The 6,943-nt window shown below is 37.2% G+C and overlaps 1 protein-coding gene across 10 annotated transcripts in view; it reads right to left on the bottom strand.

The window, feature by feature from the left end:
• Positions 1–6,943, bottom strand: part of LOC118745772 (potassium voltage-gated channel protein Shal) — a 247,371-nt gene that overhangs the window by 34,697 nt on the left and 205,731 nt on the right. The gene's annotated exons all lie outside the window — the stretch shown is intronic.

The raw sequence follows: 6,943 nt of genomic DNA, 5'->3' as shown, positions 1-6,943 counted from the left end.
GAAAAGACCCGCGAGAAAAGGATCGACACTCACCACCTATTTGTCGACTTTAAAGCCGCTTTTGACAGCACTAAAAGGAGTTGCCTATATGCCGCTATGTCTGAATTTGGCATCCCCTCAAAACTCATACGGCTGTGTAAAATGACGTTGAGCAATTAATTAATTAATTAATGTCGAGATCTAAAACTATTCAGCTACAGAATCAAATTCATCAGCTGATTGGATATGCTAAAGATAGTATTTCAATTATTGAGAGTGGAAATAATAGTTTTCTTTATAGTAAAAATCGAGTCCGATACGTCAAACGTGCTAGAATGACAGTTAAAATCTTGACATAAACCACGAAATGGTTCGTTTAGTTCAAAATTAGTTTTGCATGGCTTTAAAAATAGAGGTCGAAAGTGTCTTGACACTCGAGAAGGAGCATTAAAATTTACCTCAACCAGGAGGGCCGGGCTATTAATCAAGCCTGTCATTAATTTTACGATAAATATTATACCCAGCATTTCTCTACGACTTGCGAGTGTAGGCAAATTTATGAGCTTTAGACGACTTGTGTAAGGGGGGAGATTGTAATCTGAATCCCAGTTAAAATTACGCAATGCAAAAAGCAAGAATTGTTTTTGAATTGATTCAATCCTTTCTGAATGAACTTGGTAGCGGGGATTCCAAACAATAGATCCGTATTCTAGTATAGGTCTAACTAAACTGGTAAAAAGAGCTTTTGTAACATAAGGATCTTTGAACTCTTTTGACCATCGCCTTACAAATGCAAAAACGCCTTTGGCTTTATTGACTGTAACATTAATATGATGGTTGAAATTGAGTTTGGAATCCATTGTGATACCAAGATCGACAAAATTGGATACCTGCTCCAGATTATAATTTGATATTGAATAAACAGCTGGTTGAACAGCCCTCCGAGAGAAACACATAACTTTACATTTTTGAAGGTTTAGTGGCATATAGTTTGTATTACACCAACTAACCACGTTGTTCAGATCCGCTTGTAACAAAGACCTTTCTTCGATAGAGGACAATGTTTTAAAAAGTTTCACATCATCGGCATACATTAAAATTTTTGAATGTTTTATTATAGAAGAAATATCATTAATGAATATCAGGAACAGAATCGGACCAAGGTGGCTTCCCTGAGGAACTCCTGAAGAAACTTTAATGATGTTCGAAGAACAATTTATAACAATAACTCTTTGTGTTCTATCAGAGAGGTAAGATGAGATCCATTGAAGAAGACTGGGCTGAAAGCCGATTAGGTCGAGTTTACGGATGAGTAACGAGTGACATACTTTGTCAAAAGCTTTACTGAAATCGGTGTATATTACGTCGGTATGAGCATTTTCTCTAAAACCGTTTCAGACATGAGTTGTAAACTCCAATAAATTAGTCATAGTAGATTTTCCTTTAAAAAACCCGTGTTGAGATTGTGTAATTGAAGAAGATATAGAATATATCAGCTGGTTAACAATAATTGCTTCGAATAATTTGGGGATAGCGGAGAGTTTCGCTATACCTCGATAGTTTTCTATAGAGGACCTGCTGCCGTTTTTGTGAAGTGGTATTATGAAAGACTCCTTCCAGGCTGACGGAAAAACGTCATGTTTAAGTGACAAATTGAATAGAGTTGTTAAAGGCTCGCAGATGTTCTCAGCGCAGTTTTTAAGAAAACAGGTCGGAATATGATCAGGTCCAGGCCTAAATGACGCTTTTAAGGTTTTTAAATAGTGTAAAACTTCATCGGAAGATACTACTGGAATATAAGCAGAGTTGATTGGACAAAGCTCGTACGGATAGTCTCCACTTATAGGGAAGTCTACAGAATAATTGGACCTAAAGAACCGAGCAAACATGTTGGCAATGAGTTGGCTGTCGCTAGATACAGTGTTGCGATAATGCATAGCGGACGGAAAACCATGTGCCTTACGCTTTGAATTTACGAAACCATAAAATGATTTAGGATTGTTAATTAAATTCTTCTTAATTTTACATAAATATGAATTATAACATTTCTTATTTAATGCTAAGTAGCTATGCCGCAAAACTGAGTACCTTAGGTAATCACTGTGTAAGCCCGTTCTTTTATACAGTTTAAAAGAGTGGGACTTTTTATTTTTCAATTTTTTAAGCTCTTTAGTCAACCATAATACCACCAGCTCCGTCAGAATTGGGAAAGACCTCTCCGAGCCGTTCGCCACAAAAAGGGGTTTCAGACAGGGCGACTCCCTTTCATGTGACTTCTTTAATCTGATGTTGGAGAAGATAATAAGAGCTGCAGAACTGAACCGCTCAGGAACAATTTACTACAAGAGCGTGCAATTGCTGGCTTATGCCGATGACATCGACATCATCGGTAACAAAAACCGCGAAGTCTGTTCTGCCTTTTCCAAGTTGGATAGGGAAGCAAAGCGAATGGGTCTGGTGGTAAACGAGGACAAGACGAAGTATCTCCTGTCATCAAACAAACAGTCAGCACATTCGCGTCTTGGCACCCACGTCACAGTTGACAGTTAAAATTTCGAGAAAGTAGAGAATTTCGTTTACTTGGGAACCAGAATTAACACCGATAATAATGTCAGCATTGAAATCCAACGCAGAATCACTCTTGCCAACAAGTGCTACTTTGGACTGAGTAGGCAATTCAGGAGTAAAGTCCTCTCCCGACGTACGAAAACCACGCTCTATAAGTCACTCATCATGCTCGTGCTGGTATATGGCGCAGAAGCATGGACAATGACAACATCCGATGAGGCGGCTCTTGGAGTGTTTGAGAGAAAGATTTTGCGGAAGATTTACGGGCCTTTACGCGTTGGCGACGGCGAGTACCGCAGACGATGGAACGATGAGCTGTATGAGCTTTACAACGATATGGACATAGTGCAGCGAATTAAAATACAGCAGCTCCGCTGGCTTGGTTATGTCGTTCGAATGGACACCGACGCTCTAGCTCTGAAAGTATTCAACTCGGAACCCGCTGGTGGTAGCAGAGGAAGAGGGAGGCGATGGAAAGATCAGGTGGAGAAGGACTTGACTTCACTTGGCGTTTCCAATTGGCGTCAGTTGGCACAGAGGAGAAACGACTGGTGTGCTTTGCTGAACTCGGCTTAGGCGGTTACAGCGCCAAAGAAGAAGAAGAACGCCCACTTATGATCACATATATGTATCTCGGTAACCGTTATACCAATTTGTACCAAACTCGGCACATAAAATCAAAATGTTGAGAATTATTGAGATCGGACTAACATTACGGTCACTTTTCATATAACGGTAAATTGCAGGAAACCTTGAAACTACGATATCTCGAAATTTAAGGACGCTAATTCACTCAAAATTGACACTAACAACAATCCCCTGAAAATAAGTAAGATTATTTGGAATTTTGGAAAATAGGCGTCATACCGCCCACATATGACTTTATATGTTTATCTGATTATTTCTTACTGAACGTTCTATCGAAGATGTTTAAAATAGGCGCAAAACCAACCCTGCCATTTGAGCCGTTTTCCGGCTAGATTCAGCCGGTTGCGATTGCAAACAGCCGGAGAAATTTCGATTTAGCGGGCAGCAGATTTGTTAACCGTTTTGTAAAAAAGAATTAGCCGTTTTAGCCGATTTAGCTATTTGCCTTGTTTTCTTAAAATTCAAATATCTACATATCGTCGTTTAAAGTACAAAACCGCGTATCGTCATTCTGCAAAACCGCGTAACTGACATTGGCTGCCATAAATTGGATTTGCTCACACAAGCTCTTGGTTCAATCCTTATCCATTCGTCCTGAAATATACTAGGCAGAATTGCGATTGCTTTTAAAAAAGGGAACCATTTTGAAATATGAGTGTTTTTACGCTCTAGAAAATAATTTCTACAACTTGACATACGCGGTTTTGCATTTTGCTGATACGCGGTTTTGCATTTTGTTGATACGCGGTTTTGCACTTTGAACGATGATATATATGTTTCCATTTTTGACTAAGCTACCCAAAACTACTAGAAATGGCTACTAGCCTTATCGCGGAGAAAATTTTCATGTCAGGTAGGATTATATAAAATTGGGCCGACTTCGCTTATTTTTATTTTAAACGAATATATTTTTTGTAAAGAACGCCATAGCTTTGTCCAATTTCAAAAATATTCAAAACGGTACTTAAGGAGGCTAAGCACAATGAGTATACCAAATTTGGTCGAGAGCCTTCAAGGGGTTTTTGAGATACGCATATATCACATAAGTGGGCGGTGTCACCCCCATTTTCCTAAAATTTCTTGAAAACCCACTTCTTTGCTAAAGAGCGATTGCATATATAAATTTTTAATAAATATTGATGAATTCCTTGCCACACTGCTCAAAACATCTGATAGTCCGGTACATAAGCAATATAAATTCAAGGCCGTATTTAAGAAAAGTCGCCTAACTTCGCCAATTTTTATGCGATTGCAATAAATGAGCCATCAGTTTATTTAAAAAAAGATTTAGTTTAAATAGGACTACATATTTTGAAATTGTGGATATCATCGATGGTCTAAATTTAAAGAAATATGGGTTATTTTTAATTTACCCGATAAAAAATCCCAACAAGCCAAGTCCGACAATATATTATTTATTATACACCATTTTAAAGGCCTACACCTATATTTTCTTCTCAGATCATATTCGATCTTTGAAATCGAATCAAAAATTGTCATTCAAAACCCCATAAATCTACAAAATCGTATTTTCTGACCTAAATCGACAGGTCGCGACCTCTAAATGACCTTTAAAAATCTGTTTTTCATGGCAGAAATACACTCGGAGGTTTGCCATTGCCTGCCGAGGGGCGACCGCTGTTAAGAAAAAACATTTTTTCCAAACTTTGATGCTTTGACCAGAGCTTGAACCCAGGCGCTGCGGAGTGGAAGAGCGCACTGCTTACCACTACATCACAGCGGCCGCCCAATAAGCAATAATAATTCTCATAAAAACAAATAAAATTAGGGGGTAGGGCTTTGAAGTTTCCAAAAAATTTTTACTTTAATGTACACATAGGTTTTTTTTTTAACAAACTTTTTGGCTGAGAACTTGCTTAAATTCCAAAACCCGAAGGCCAACTTGAATTAAAAGAACCAGCCCTGAAATGCGTCAAAATGAAAATAAAAGAGCACAAATTTCTATGTAAAGCAAAACTCTCTGGGAAGACAATAGGTTTGTTTGTCGAAAATCCAGCGAGAATTATCACTCAAAATATCAGATAGTAAGAGAAAATGCTCCCAAATTCTCTCTCAAGTAGAGAAGCTTGGAAATTTCTGCACGAACGCGAATTTGCAGGAATTTGCAAGTTCTTCTGCCAGCTAGTGTCCTCGGTTGCATTTCAAACATAAGAAATTTGTATAGGCATTTTAAAAAACTTCCAGAGGGGCAAAAAACGGGGTATACATGTATATTTCTAGTTAGTCCAACATTCTTCAATACACGTTTCAATTTCTTTACCGTAACGTCAATTTCTTTAACGTAACTGTCGGGTTTCCTATATCGACTCTGGTTGAGATTGCATTCCGATTACGAATACAGTTTTTTCAGCTGAGTACCTTTCAAATAATTGTTATTAACTAAATTAGGCTTTCTACTTGTGATTTATTTAAATAAAACATGTGAAATTTCGTTGGAATAGTTAGCCGTTTTTAGCCGGTTTTTTTGCCATTTTAGCCGGTTGGTCCAAAAAGTTGTGGCAACACTGCTTACCATGTAATGGTAGTTTTCGGAAAGGTGAAAAACTATATTTCGAGCCCTAACCGCCAAAATAACGTAAGCGACATTTTTTTCGAAATTTTCTTTTTGATGCAGAAATGTATCTAGATGCTCTAGGAATATTTCTGCATCAAAAAGAAAATTTTGAAAAAAATTTCGCTTACGTTATTTTGGCGGTTAGGGCTCGATTTCATACTTGCGCCGGGTATTTAATGTTCGGCTCCGCCCGAACTTAGACTTTCTTACTTGTTTAATCTAAAGTTGTTTCCAAAAATTTCTCTAAATCTCTTTCAGCTGACAACTCAGGTTAATTAAAATCAAGAAGTCTTACCCCTCTCCACTCGGAATCAAAATCCCGAATTTCATCCACTTTAAGATTTGGGAAATATGTAAAAAGATTTATAACTGAAGCATCTTTTAATAACATTTTTAGGCGATATCATTTCAACACCTTTTAAGGTTTTACTACTGAAATCACAATAGCACACAAAAAATTTTTAGGCGATATCATTTCAACACCTTTTAAGGTTTTACTACTGGAATCACAATAGCACACAAAAAATGTTGCTTATTAAAAAATCTTTTTTTTTAAATCTACACTTATGACAACGCTGCTTGCAAGGCGAATTAAAACAAGATCGTATTATCCAATCAGCGGATTTCTTCTTCTTTCATTCGCTTTAAATGAATTTTGCTTTTGCTTTTACTGATTTGACAGCACACCCATGAAACGAAAAGACAAAATACATGTAAACTTGGGGGCGAATTAAGATTTTCACATAACAATAAATTCGCTATGGCTGCTTGCAGTGCGCAACTCTCACCACTCGGCAAAGAACGTAAATCTATAAGAAGAGAAAAAACATTAGAGGTATTCATCTAAACCGATAACTTTATCAAGCAGATAATCTTATAAGTTTATGCACTCTGTTACATGAACGACCCACACTCTCTTTTCGTTTACACATGCGACAATAGTCGTGTTTTCTTTGGTTATAAAGCGCAGTGTCACTAACTTTATACTACTAGCACGGGGATAAAGAAATTATAGAAACTACCTCACTATATTGGAAAAAATTATATTTACGAGATATCTATTTAAATAAATGTACATATAACATAAAGGCTATTTATTTGAAGCAAGTTATAAGAAACAATGGCGGAATGTCTGTTTGTGTATGAATTCATTTGTCACGGCTACCAAACTTT

This window comes from Rhagoletis pomonella, unplaced genomic scaffold, assembly GCF_013731165.1.
Source record: "Rhagoletis pomonella isolate Grant_MI unplaced genomic scaffold, Rhpom_1.0 Rhpom_scaffold_00009, whole genome shotgun sequence".
Lineage (NCBI taxonomy): Eukaryota > Metazoa > Arthropoda > Insecta > Diptera > Tephritidae > Rhagoletis > Rhagoletis pomonella.
The sequence above is the reverse complement of the archived record's forward strand: the minus strand, read 5'-3'. Positions and strand labels throughout refer to the sequence as shown.